Raw genomic sequence first — 14,848 nt, 5'->3', positions numbered from 1 at the left:
TTAGGTTAGCATTACAGTTAAAGTTATGGTTAGTGTTTATTGTTAGAGTTAGTGTTAGGTTTGCAGTATGTTTTGATTTAGGGCTTGGGCTTATTGAGTATTGCCTACAAAGTCATGCTCTAACTGCTCCTTTGAAATGCACGTAACTCCACTCTCATAGAGAATATCAATGCAAAAGCAATTTTCTCTTAGGCTTGAATACCAAGGCTCTGACACCAGCTACAGCACTAAGTGCATGTGAGTTTTAAGAATAAAACTCAGCATGTGATCATGCTTTTGCTCAACACGAATGGGCAGATTTGTTCTTGAGTGACTCCAACTCAATTCAGGTCACTGACATCACACACCTTCATGATTACACCCGACTATCACAGTAACAATGTTTCTTACACTGTGCGTAATGTGTGTGCGTTAGGGTCAGGACAGGGTTAGGGTTAGGATTAGGGTTAGCCTTAGGTTTAGGTTTAGGATTAGGCTTAGTGTTAGGTTTATTTTTAGGGTTAGGTTTAGCTTTAGGTTTACACTCAGGTTTAGGTTTAGGGTTAGGCATAGTGTTAGCTTTAATGTTAGGTTTAGACTTAGGGTTAGGATTAACAATAGGGTTAGGATTAGCGTTAGGCTTAGGGTTAGGCTTACGCTTAGGGTTATTCTTAGGGTTAGGGTTAGAGTTCGGGTACGGGTTAGGGTTAGTGTTAGTTTAGGGTTGGGGTTAGGGTTTGCATTAGGTTTAGGGTTAGCGTTATGGTCGGCAGTAGGTTTAGATTTAGGGCAAGAGCTTATTGAGTATTCCATACAAACTCATGCTGTAACTACTCTTTTGAAATGCACACAAATCCATTCTCATAAAAAACATCAACGCCAAAGTAATTTTCCGCTAGGCTTGAAAACCAAGGCTCTGGCACCATCCTCAGCACTATGTTCATGTTAGATGTAGGAACAAAACTCTGCAAGCGAAAATGCTTCTGCTCGACTCTAATCAGGCTGAGTGGTTTTTGTGTGAGACCAACTCCATTCAGGTTACTGAGTTCAAATACCTTCACAATTTCACCTGGTTCGCACGAAGTCCCAGTTTTGCAAATAGTGCCTAATGGCCATAAAACACACTTTTTTGAAATACATCTTATTGAGTATTCCACACAAGCAATTTTCTAGCTTCTGCTTTGAAAAGCAGTAAACTCCACTCTCAGAGAGAACTTCAACGCCAAAGCAATTTTCAGCTAGGCTTGAAAACCAAGGCTCTGGCCCCAGAAACAGCAATAAATACATGTTAGCTCTAGGGATGAAACTCAGCATGCAGTTGAAGCTTCTACTCAACACGAATGTGCAGAGTGGTTCTTGGGTGAGATCAGCTCCATTCAGGTCACTCACTTTACACCTTAACGGTTACACCCAACTATCATAGTAACCATGTTTTCTCATACTGTGTAATGTGTTTGCGTTAGTGTTAGGGAGGGGGATAGAGTTAACGTTAGGGTTAGGGTTAATGTTTGTGTTAGTGTTAGAGTTACATTTAGGGTTATGGTTAGCGTTAGGGTTAGCCTTAGTTTTAGGGTAAGGGTCAGCATTAGAGTTAGTGTTATGCTTAGGGTTAGGGTTGGCAGTAAGTTTAGGTTTAGGACTAGAGCTTATTGAGTATTCCATAGAAAGTCATGCTCTAGCTGCTCCTTTAACCTGCACACAATTCCACTGTCAGAGAGAATGTCAACGCCAAAGCAATTTTCAGGTAGATTTGAAAATCAAGGCTCTGGCACCAACTACAGCACTAAGTACATGTTAGCTCTAGGAATGATACTCAGCATGCGAAAATGCTCTTGCTCAGTACGAGTGGGCACAGTGGTTCTTGTGTGAGACCAACTCCATTCAGGTCACTGACAATGCACACCTTCACAATTTCACCAGGTTCGCACCAAATCCCAGTTTTACACATTGTGCCTAACGGCAATATAACCCCATGTTTTGAAATACATGTTATTGAGTATTCCACAGAGGCAATTTTCTAGCTGCTCTTTTAAAAAGCAGGCAACTCCACATTCAGAGAGAACGTCAGCACCAAAGCAATTTTCAGCTAGGGCTGAAAATCAAGGCTCTGGTGCCAGCTACAGCGCTAAGTATATGTTAGGTATAAGAACAAAACTCAGCGTGTGGATGAAGCTTCTACTCAACATGAATGGCAGAGTGGTCCTTCTGTGAGACCAATTACATTCAGGTCACTGACTTCCCACACCTGCATGATTACACCAAACTATCACAGTAACTATGTTTTCTCATACTGTGCGTAATGTGTTTGCTTTATTCTTAGGGATAGTGTTAGGTGAGAATTACTGTTAGGGTTAGGGTTAGGGTTAGTGTTAATGTTAGCGTTATGGTTAGGGTTAAGTTTAGGGTTAGGGTTAGCATTAGAGTTAGGGTTAGCGTTAAGGTTAGAGTTAGGGTTATGGTTAGGTGTTCGGTTAGGTTTAGATTTATGGTTTCGGTTTGCAGTAGGTTTAGGTTTAGGGCTAGATCTTATTCAGAATTCCATAGAAAGTCATGCTCTAGCTGCTCCTTTGAAATGCACACAACTCCACTCTCAGAGAAAACGTCAACACCAAAGCAATTTTCGGCTAGGCTTGAAAACCAATTCTCTGGCACCAGCCACAGCACTAAGTACATGCTAGGTATAAAAACAAACCTCAGCATGTGGATGAAGCTTCTACTCAACACCAATCGGGCGGAGTGGTTCTTGTGAGAGACCAACTCCTTTCAGTTGTCTGAATTCACACAGCTTCAAGATTACACCCAACTATCACAGTAACCATGTTTTCTCACACTGTGTGTAATATGTTTGCTTTAGCTTCATGGATAGTGATACGGTTATAGTTAGGGTTAGCCTTAGGGTTCGGGTTATGGTTATGGTCAGCGTTAGGATTACGATAAGGGTTAGAGTTATGATTAGGGTTAGGTTTAGCGTTAGGGTTAGTGTTAGGTTTATGGTTAGGGTTAGAATAGGGTTAGCATTAGAGTTAGGTATAGGGTTAATGTTAGGATTAGAGTTGAGTTTAGCATTAGGGTTCCTATTAGTGTTAGGGTTATCTTTAGGGTTAGCGTTAGGGTAAGGTTAGGGATAGGGTTTTGGTTAGGTTTAGACTTAGGATTAGGGTTAGGTTTAGCGTTAGGTTAAGGTTAGGGTTTGTGTTAAGGTTACAGTTAGGGTTATGGTTAGGGTTAGGTTTAGCGTTAGTGCTAGGGTTAGTGTTAGCCTTAAGTATAGCGTTAGGTTAAGGGTTAAGATTAGGGCTAGGGTTGGGGTTAGCATTAGGTTTAGTGTTAGGGTTAGGGTTATGATTAATGTTAGGGTTAGGTTTAAGTTTAGCATTAGGGTTAGGGTTGTGTTAGTGTTAGGGTTAGAGTTGGCAGTAGGTTAAGTTTTATGGCTGGACCTTATTGTGTATTCCATACAAAGTCGTGCTCTAGCTGCTCCTTTGAAATTACAACAACTCCACTCTAAGAGTGAATGTCAACACCAAAGCAATTTTCAGCTACCCTTGAAAACCAAGACTCTGGCACCATTTATAGCATGAGTACATATTAGTTTAGGAACAAAACTCAGGCAGTGAAAATACTTCTGCTCAACACTAATCAGGCAGAGTGGTTCTTGTTTTTGAGCTACTCCATTCAGGTTACTGACTTCACACACCTTCACGAATATACCCAGCATTCACGGTAACCATGTTTTCTCACTGTTGGTATCATGCAGTAGATGTGGGGGACATGAAGGGATGAAGAGTATTGTTCCATTGCAAGCGGACCCGCAAGGAATTTCCTGCTAACCAGTATGGCCTGCCCAGCGGATGTCACTACAACTACCTGAATGCATCTCCACCTTTTGCATGGACACCAGTCCACCCTGCGGAAGAATTCTAACCCATTCTGGTATTTGCTACTTGGAGGCTGGCCTTTTTTTCACCCTGAGCTTGGAGGTCAATGTCTTGCAAAAAGGGCACTTTGTTATTCCTGCTGTCTTGGCTGTCCCCATTGAGCCTATGCTAATCAGGGGATCTAGATTTAGGCTTTCATTTTTTCCTCATTCTATAGATTACCCTTTTCTTTGTGATACAAGATTGAATTGTAAGATAAGAATTGTAGCAGGAACTTCTAGGTACTAGCAACATGAACTTCTAGGTAATAATACAGCAGAGTTATCTTTAAAAACACCCACTTGACCATGACGTAAAATGTCTGGGCCAGAGTTTAACTGATTTTGTATAAATAAAGCGGACAGCTTTTGTGCGTAGTCCATTATGATCATGAAGTCCTAGTGGTCTGTCTCTTTCTTTCCACTTTACGCCACATCCACGCACCCTTCTCGAGTTCCGAACTCAGCTGGAGCTGGACTCCAGCATCTCACAGAGTGTATAATTTGTTTGCGTTAGGGTTAGGGATAGGGTTATGTTTAGACTTACGGTTTGGGATAGGTTTATGGTTAGGGTAAAGGTTAGGCTTAGCATTGGGGTTAAAGTTAGCCTTACGGTTAGATTTAGGGTTAGAGTTAGTGTTAGAGATAGCGTTAGCGTTAAGGTTAGGGTTAGCATTAGGGTTATTATTCGGGTAATGCTTGGCAGTAGGTTTAGGTTTAGGGCCACAGCTTATTGAGCATTCCATACAAAGTCATGCTCTAACTGCTCCTTTGAAATGCACACAACTCTACTCTCAGAGAGAACATCAATGCCAAAGCAATTTTCAGCTTGGCTTGAAAACCAAGGCTCTGGCACCAGCCACAGCACTAAGTACATGTTAGCTATAGGAATGAAACTCAGCATGTGAAAATGCTTTTGCTAGTACAAGTAGGCAGAGTGGTTCATTTGTTAGACCAACTCCATTCAGGTCAATGACAACACACACCTTCACAATTTCACCTTGTTTCGCAAGAAATCCCAGTTTTCACGTTTTGCTAATGGTCGTAGAATGGAATATGTTGAAATAAATCTTATTGAGTATTCCACACAGGCAAAGTTCTAGCTGCTACTTTGAAAAGCAGACAACTCCACGTTCAGAGAGAACTTCAATGCCAAAGCAATTTTCAGCTACGTTTGAAAATCAAGGCTCTCTCACCCGCAACATCACTAAGCCCATGTTAGGTTAGGGTGAGGATTAGCATTAGCGTGATGGTTAGTATTAGGGTTATGGTTCAGGTTAAGGATAGGGTTGGCAATAGGTTTACATTCATGGCTAGAGCTTATTGAGTATTCCATTCAATGTAACACTCTAGCTGCTCCTTTGAAATGCACATAACTCCACTCTCAGAGGGAATGTCAATCCCAAAGCAATTTTCAGCTAGGCTTGAAAAACAATTCTCTGACACCAGCCACAGCTCTAAGAACGAGTTACCTATAGGAACAAAAGGCAGCAAGTGAAAATGTTTCTGCTCAACACTAATCAGGCAGAGCGGTTCTTGTGTGAGACCAACTCGATTTAGGTCACTGACTTCACACACACATTTACAATTACAGCCAGCTATCATGTAGACCATATTTTATCACAGTGTGCATATGTGTTTGAGTTCAGTTTAGGGATAGGGTTAGTGTTACTGTTATTGTTATGCTTAGGGTTAGCGTTACGGATAGGGTTAGGGTTAAGATTAAGGTTAGGGTTGGATAAGGTTTAGGTTTAGGGTTACGGTAGGCAGTAAATTTAGGTTTAGGGCTAAAGCTTACTGAGTATTCCATACAGAGTGATGTTCTAGCTGCTCCTTTGAAATGCAGACATCTCCACTCCCAGAGAGAACATCAGCGCCAAAGCAATTATCAGTGAGTCTTGAAACCAAGACACTGGCACCAGCTACAGCATTAAGCACTTGTCAGCTATAGGAATGAAACCATCACCTTTTCGAGAGATCTCAAGTAATCCCTGTTTGGTTCATTCTTGTGGAATGCCGATGGAGCCCAGCATGATGAAATCAATCATGTTGAGCACCCACAAAAAACAACAATGTAGATACTAACTCCAAGAGCTCCACATCCAGGGAGAAGTTCATCGCCCAAGCCATTTTCAGCTACTGGAAAAATGGATATTTTGGCAGCATATATGCCTGAACATGTGTATATGATACCTGGGGAACTGAAGATGTTGGTGAATGGCAACATTTGAAAGTGCCAGTGCAGGTCTTCCAGCACCACAATGACTCCATTTGGCTCATCAACTTCACATACAATCAGCTTTTTGAGCAAATCTCCAGGAAACACTGTTTAGACAATTGTTACCAATGCCCATGTAGCCCAGGATGGTGAAATCAAGCATGTTGAGCACCCACACCAAACAAGGATGTAGATCCTCACTCCAGGTGCTAACTACTTCACATTCAGAGAAAATATTAGTGATCAAGCCATTTTCAGCTTCCATGGAAAAACTGGTGGTATGGCAGCACATATGCCTAAAAGTGTATATGATCCCTGGGGAACTGATTGTGTTGGTGAATGGCAACATTTAAAAGGGGCAGCACAGGTGTGCCAGTGCCAAAATGACTCCACTTGCCTCATTCACTTCACATACTATCATCGTTTCGAGCAGATCTCTGGGAACACCTGTTTGGTCACAACTCGCCCAATGCCCAGGGAGCCCAGGATGATGAAATTAAGCATGTTGTGCACCCACACAAAACAAGGATGCAGATCCTCACTCCAGGCGCTAACAATTCCACAACCAGAGAGAAGTTGAGCGCCCTCGCGATTTTCAGCTACCATGAAATAAAGTGCTCTTGCAGTACATATGCCTGAAAGTGTATGTGATACTTGGGAAACTGAGTGTGTTGGTGAATAGCAACATTCAAAAAGGCAACACAGGTCTTCCAATGCAAAGGAACTCTACTTGGCTCATTCACTTCACATACCACCAGCTATTTCAGCATATCTCAGGGAACCTGTTTGGTAACTTATTCTCCCATGATCATGAGGGCAGGATGATGAAATCAATCATGTGGACCACCCACACAATACAACAATATAGATCCGCACTCCAGGCACTAACTACTCCACATCAAGAGAGAAGTTCAGCACCAACGCCATTTTCAGCTACCATGGAACACAAGAGCTTTGGCAGCACATAAGTTTGATTGTATATGTGATCCCTGAAAAACTGAGTTTGTTGGTGAATGGCAACATTGGAAAGGAGCAGCACAGGTCTTCCAGTGCCAAAATGACTCCACTTGTGTCATTCGCTTCACATACCATCAGCTTTTCAAGCTGATCTTCCGGAAAGCATGTTTGGTCACTTCTCAGTCAATGCCCATAGATAGCAGGATGAGGAAATCAAGCATGTTGAGCACCCAGGTGCAAACTACCCACACCCAGAGAGAAGGTCAGCAATTAAGCCGTTATCATCTAACATGGAAAACAACGTCTCTGGCAGCACATATACTTGAAAGTATGTGTGATAGCTATGGAAATCAGTGTATGTATGAATGGCACCATTCAAAAGGGGTGGCAAAATTCTTTAAGTGCCAAAATGACTCCACTTGGCTCATTCATTTCACATACCATCAGCTTTTTGAGCAGATCTCCGGGAAACCCTGTTTGGTCACATCTCGTTCAATGTCCATGGAGCCCGGGAAGGTGAAAGAAAGCATGCTCAGCAAATACACAGTAAAATCATGTAGATATTCAGTCCAGGTGCTAACAAGTCTACATCCTGAGAGAAGTTCAGCGCCCAAGCCATTTTCAGCTGCCATAGAAAACAAGTGATCTGGCAGCACATATGCCTGAATGAATATGAGATGCCTGGGGAACTGAGTGTGTTGGTGAATGGCAACATTCAGAATTGGTAGCACAGGTCTTTCAGTGCCAAAATAAAACCACTTGGCTCATTCAATTCACATACCATTCGATTTTTGAGCAGGTCTAGAAGGAAACTCTGTTTGAACAATTCTCGTCCAATGCCCATGGAGGCCAGGAGGATGAAATCAATCTTGTTGAGCATCCACACAACACAGCAATGTAGATCCTCAGTCCAGGCGTTAACAACTCCAAATTCAGAGATAAGTTCAGTGCCCCAGACATTATCAGCTACCATAGAAAACAAGTGCTCTGGCAGCACATATGCCTAAAATTGTATGTGACACTTGGGAACTGAGTGGCAATATTCGAAATTGGAAGCACAGGTCTTCCAGAGACAAAACGACTCCACTTGGCTCATTGATTTCTCGTTGCCATCAGCTTTTCAAACAGGTCTCATAGAAAACCTGCTTGGTCACTCCGTGTCCATTTTCGATGGAGCCCAGGAGGATGAAATCAAGCATGTTGGATGCCCAAACAAAGCAGGGATGTAGGTCCTCAGTCCAGGCGCTAACAACTCCACATCCAGAGAGAATTTCAGTGCCCCAGCTATTTGCAGCTAGCATTGGAAACAAGGGCTCTGATAGCACAAATGCCTGAAAGTGTAATTGATAGCTATGGAAATCAGTGTATATGAGAATGGCAACATTTGAACGGGCAGCACAGGATTTCCAGTGTCAAAACTACTCCACTTGGATCATTAACTTCACATATCATCAGCTTTTTGAGCAGACTTCCGGGGTACCCTGTTTGGTCACTTCTCGTCCAATGTACATGGAGCTCTGGAGAATGAAATCAAGCATGTAGAGCACGGACACGAAATGACGATATAGATCCTCAACTCAAGCGCTAACATCTGGACATCCAGAGAGAATTTCCACGAAGAAGCCATTCTCAGCTACCATGGGAAACAAGAGCTCTGGCAGCACATATGCCTGAAAGTGTATATGATCCCTGGGGAACTGAGTGTGTTGGTGAATGGCAAAATATTGAAGGGGCAGCACAGGTGTCCCAGTGCCTAACGACTCCACTTGCCTAATTCACTGCACATACCATCAGCTTTTGAGCAGATCTCCAGGAAACCTGTGTGGTAACTTCTCGTCCAATGCCCATGGAGCCAGGATGATGAAATCAATCATGTGGAGCACCCAAACAAAACAAGAATGCAGATCCTCACTCCAGGCGCTAACAACTCCACAACCAGAGAGAACTTTAGCGAACCAGAAATTCTCAGCTACCATATAATACGACGGCTCTGGCAGCACATATGCCTGAAATTATGTGATTCCTGGGGAAACTGAGTGTGTTGGTGAATGACAACATTCGAAGCGGAAGTACAGGTCTTCAAGTGCCAAAACAACTAACCTTGCCTGATCCAATTCACATAGCATCAGCTTTTTGAGCAGATCTGTGGGAAACCATGTGTGTGGACATCTCGAAAATGCCCATGGATCCCAGGATCATGAAATCAAGCATGTTGAACACCCATACAAAACAATGATATAGATGTTGACTGAAGACACTAACAACTCCACATCCAGAGAGAAGTTTTGCGCTGAAGCCATTTTCAGCTACCATAGAAAGCAAGTGCTCTGGTAGCACATATGCCTGAATGTGATGTGATCCCTAGGGAAATTAACATGTATGTGAATGGCAACATTCAGAATTGGCAGCACAGGTTTTTCATTGCCAAAATGACTAAACGTTGCTCATTAACTTTATGTACCATCAGCTTTTCGAGCAGATCTCCGGGAAAACCTGTTTGGTTACTTTGCTTCCAATGCCCTTGGAGTCCAGAATGATGAAATCAAGCATGTTGAGTACGCACATGAAAGAACGATGTAGATCCTCAGTCCAGGCGCTAACAACTCCACATCCAGAGAAGAGTTCAGCGCGCAAGCCATTTTCAGCTACCATGCAAAAACAAGTACTCTGGGAGCAAATATGACTGAAAGTTAATGTGATCCATGGGGAACTACTGTACTGGTGAACTGCATCTTTCGAAAGGGGCAGCACAGGTCTTCCAGTGCCAAAATGACTCCACTTGGTCCATTCATACACACACCAGCAACTATCAGGCAAATATCCGTGAAGCCCTGTTGGTCATTTGTCAGCCTATGAAATCAAGCATGTTGAGCACCCGCACTAAACAAGGATGCAGATCCTCAATCCTGGCGCTAAGACGTCCACATCCAGAGAGAAGTTCAGCTAACCAGCCATTTTCAGCTACCATGGAAAACGACGGCTCTGGCAGCACATATGCCTGAAAGTGTATGTGATCCCTGGGGAAATCAGTATGTTGTTGAAAGGCAATATTTGAAAGTGCCAGCACAGGTCTTCCAGTGCCAAAACGACTCCACTTGGCTCATTCACTTCACATACCATCAGCTTGTCGAGCAGATCTCTAGGATACCCTTTTTGGTCACTCCTTGGTAAATGCCCATGGAGCCCAGTATAATGAAATCAAGCATATAGAGCGCCCACACAAAATGTCGATGGAGACCCTTACTCCAGGCACTAACAATTCCACATTCAGAGAGAAGTTAGAAAACAAGCCATTTTCAGCTACCATGGATACGACGGCTCTGGCTCTAGATATATCTGAAAGTGTATGTGATCCCCAGCAACTTAGTGTGTTGGTGAATGGCAACATTCGAAATGGGCAGCACAGATCTTCCAGCGCCAACACTACTCCACGTGGCTCATTCAGTTCACATACCATCAGCTTCTCTAGCAGATCTTTGGGAAACCCTATTTGGTCACTTCTTGTCCAATGCCCATGGAGCCCAGGATGATGAAATCAAGCATGTGGAGCACACAAACGAAAGAATGATGTAGATGTTGACTGGAGACACTAACAACTCCACATCCAGAGACAAGTTCAGCACCCAAGCCATTTTCAGCTACCATGGAAAACAGTGGCTCTGGCAGCACATAAGCTTGGACGTGTATGTGATCCCTGGGGAACTGAGTGTGTTGCTTCATGGGTACTTTCAAAAGGGCAGGACAGTTCTTCAAGTGCCAAAACGACTCCACTTGGATAGTTCACCTCTTATTGCCATTAGCTTTTCGATTTCATCTCCGGGAAACCCTGTTTGGTCACTTCTCGTCCAATGCCCATGGAGCCCAGGAAAATGAAATCAAGAAGTTTGAGCACCATCAGAAAACAACGATGTAGCTCCTCACTCCAGGTGCAAACAAATCCACATCCAGAGAACAGTTGAGCACCCAATTCATTGGCATCTAACATGGGAAACAAGTGCTCTGGAAGCACATATGCCTAAAAGTGTTAGTGATAGCTGTTAAAATAAGTATACATGTGAATGGCAACATTGGAAAACACAGCACAGGAATTCCAGTGCCAATACTACTCCACTTGGATCATTCAATTCACATACCATCAGCTTTTTGAGCAGATCTCTGGGAAATCCTGTTTGGTCACGTCTCATCCAATGCCCCTGGACCCGAGCAAGATGAAAAAAGGCATGTTGAGAACCACACGATATAGACTCTCATTCCAGGCGCTAACAATTCCTTGTTCAGAGAGAAGTTCAGCGACCAAGCCATTCTCAGCTACCATGGAAACAACGGCTCTGGCAGCACAAATGCCTGAAAGTGTATGTGATGCCTGGGGAATTGAGTGTTGGTGAATGGCAACATTTGAAAAGGGCAGTGCAGGTGTTCTAGTGCCAAACGACTCAACATGGCTTATTAAGTTCACATACCATCTTCGTTTTGAGCAGGTTTTCAGCAAACCCTGCTTATTCCCTTCATGTCCAATGCCCATTGAGCCAAGGATGATGAAATCAAGCATGTTGAGCACCCACACTAAATAAGGAAGTAGATCCTCTCTGCAGGTGCTAACAACTCCACATGCAGAGAGTAGTTCAGCGACCCAGCCATTTTTATGCCTGAAAGTGTATGTCAAGCCTGGTTAAATGATTGTGTTGTTGAAAGGCAATATTTGAAAGGGGCAGCACAGGTCTTCCAGTGCCAAAACAACTCTACTTGGCTCATTCACTTCACATACCATCAGCCTGTCGAGCAGATGTTCGGGATACCCTGTTTGGTTACTTTACTTCCAATGCCCATGGAGAGCATGATGATGAAATCAAGCATGTTGAGCACCCACACAAAACAATAATATAGATCCTCACTCCATGCGCTAACAACTCCACACCCATAGACAAGTTCAGCGCCCAAGCCATTTTCAGCTACCAACTAAAACAACTGCTCTGTCAGCACATATATACCTGAAAGTGTATGTGATCTCTGGGGAACTGAGTGTGTTGGTGAATGGCAACATTCAAAATTGGCAGCATAGGTCTTCCAGTGCCGAAACAAATCCACTTGGCTCATTCAATTCACATACAATCAGCTTCTCTAGCAGATCTGTGGGAAACCCTGTTTTGTCACTTCTCGTCCAATGCACATGGAGGCCAGGATGATGCAATCAAGCATGTTGAGCACCCAGGCGCAAACAAGGATGAAGATCCTTATTCCTTGTTTGAACAACTTCACATCCAGAGAGAAAATTTCAGTGCCCAAGCCATTCTCAGCTACCATCCAAAATCAATGATCTGGCTGCACCTAGGGCTCATAGTCTTTGTCATACCTGTAGAACGCAGTGTCTTGAAGATTTTAAACTTCTGAAGCTGGGAGCACAGTTCTTGCAGTGCCAAGATGACTCCACTTGACACATTCACATCACATAAATCAGCATTACTAGCAGATTTTTGGAAACACTGTTGGTTCGCTTGTTGCCCAATGCCCATGGAGAAGAGGATGATGAAATCAAAGATTTTGAGCACCCACAGAAAGAAGGATTCTCACTCCAGGCACTAAGAACTCCACATCAAGAAGCAAGTTTAGCCCCAAACCATATTCAATTTCCATTGAAAGCCATAGCTCTGGCAGCACTTATGCCTCTACATGTATGTGATACCTAGAGAATTCATTGTGTTGGTGAAAGGCAGGTTAAGCATGCTGAAACACAACACGTCCAGTGCCAAAATAACTCTACTAGACTCATGAATGTCACATACCATCAGTATTTGCAGCAGATCTCTCAGAAATCCTGTTTGGGCGCTTCACGAAAATGTCCATGGAGCCCAGGATGATGAAATCAAGCATGTTGAACACCCACACAAAACAAGGATGTAGTTGCTTACTCCATTCGCAAAGAACTCCACATCCAGAGACAAGTTCAGCTGCCAAGCTTTTCTCAGATAAATTGAAAAACACGGTATGGCAGAACATATGCTTCCAAGTGTTTGTAATACCTAGAGATCTCAATGTGTTGGTGATGGTAACTTCATAAAGGGGAAGCACAGGTGCCAAAACGACTTCCCTTGAGTCATGAAATATATATATGTTTAACTTTTGCAGCAGATCTCACAGAAACCCTGTTTTGTTTCTTCTTGCCAATGCCCATTGAATTTGGATGATGAAATCAAGCATGTTGAGCGCCCACACAAAACAATGATGTAGACTTTCACTCCAGGCACTAACAATTCCTCATCCAGAGAGAAGTTCAACGCCCAGTTCATTCTCTGCTACAATTGAAAAACATGGCTCTGGCAGCACATATGGTTTCACGTATATGTGATCCCTGGCGAACTCAGTGTGTTGGTCAAAGGCTACTTCCCCAAGGGGAAGCACAGGTCTTCCAGTGCTAAAATGACTCCACTTGACTCATCAACTTCACATACCATCAGCATTTCCAGTAGATCTCCCTCAATTCCTGTTTGGTCTATTCTTGCCCCCTGTCCATTGAACCCTGGATGACGAAATCAAATATGTTGAGCACCCACACAAAACAAGCATGCAGATCCTCAGTCCAGGTGCTAACAACTCCACATCCAGAGAGAAGTTCAGCACCAAGGCCATTCTCAGCTACCACTGAGAACAAAATGGCTCTGGCCCCACATATGCCTCCAAGTGTATGTGATACCTAGGAAGCCCAATGTGTTGGTGAGTTTTAACTTCTCCTAGGCACAGCAAACGCCTTCCATTTCCAAAACTACTCCACTTTGTTCATTAACTTCGCATACCTTGAGCTTCTGTAGAAAATCACCTTGAAAAAAATGATTGGTCAGTTCTTGTCCGATGCTCATTGAGCCCCTCATGATGAAATCAAGCATGTTGAGCACCCACACAAAACCAGGATGTCTCTCCTCTAGCCAAGCTTTAAGACCTCCCCATCTAGAGATAACTTCAGAGCCCAAGCCATTTTCAACTGCCATTGAAAGCAACTGCTGTGGGATCGTGTTGCTTGGCTCCAATCCCTGCCCCTGTGCTTTGCTGTGCTGCCAATTCTCCCATCCACTGTGAGCTTCTTGCTGCTACCCCCGTCTACCTCCCAGTGACCCTTCAACCCCACCATGGCCAGTCTGTCCCTTGCCTCCACAACCTTCTCCCTTCAGGACATCAATTAGTGATGTGCTGTGGAATGGGGAGGAGTTGTTGGAGCTGGAGTGGTGACCAAGTCTTTCCTGTTGTTTGAAGAACTGAAGGCATTCTGAGGAGTAGACAATAAAATCCCACTGTTTTGGCCAGATCTCTACATGGACTGGATGCTTCCGTCTGCAACATAAGACCTGTGCCAAATGCCTGTCCCAAAACTCATAGTTGTTCCAGAAATGTTTCGAAGCACCCTTGAGCACTCCTATTACCTGTATTGGGTTTGCTCTTGGGTTCATTTGGTGCTTTCCAGTCTGAGCCTTCTGGGGCACTTGAAAGCAGTTTATATCATAGGAAAAATGTACAAGCTGTTATTATTAAAACTGCAGTTTCACTTCTGCTTTAGTGTAATTATGCTGTGAAAACAGCTGCCAAAATAATCTTGCTTATTTTCCCCAGTTCCAGTTCCACTCAGTGCTCCATCACTGGGTTCTGTTTCCTTTTTAAAAATATCTGTGTTCACTTTACCCTTAGGGAGATGTGGGAGAATGGATTTTAAGTAGAAAACTACCTTTATTCATCTTCATTGAGTGATACTGTCTAAAATATTTCAAGCGATGAATGTTTGGCAGATGCACCTG

The sequence above is a fragment of the Ochotona curzoniae genome, unplaced genomic scaffold (genome assembly GCF_017591425.1).
Source record: "Ochotona curzoniae isolate NIBS_2020 unplaced genomic scaffold, NIBS_Ocur_1.0 contig_1274, whole genome shotgun sequence".
In the NCBI taxonomy this organism is placed as follows: Eukaryota; Metazoa; Chordata; class Mammalia; order Lagomorpha; family Ochotonidae; genus Ochotona; species Ochotona curzoniae.
Note: the sequence above shows the minus strand (reverse complement) of the source record.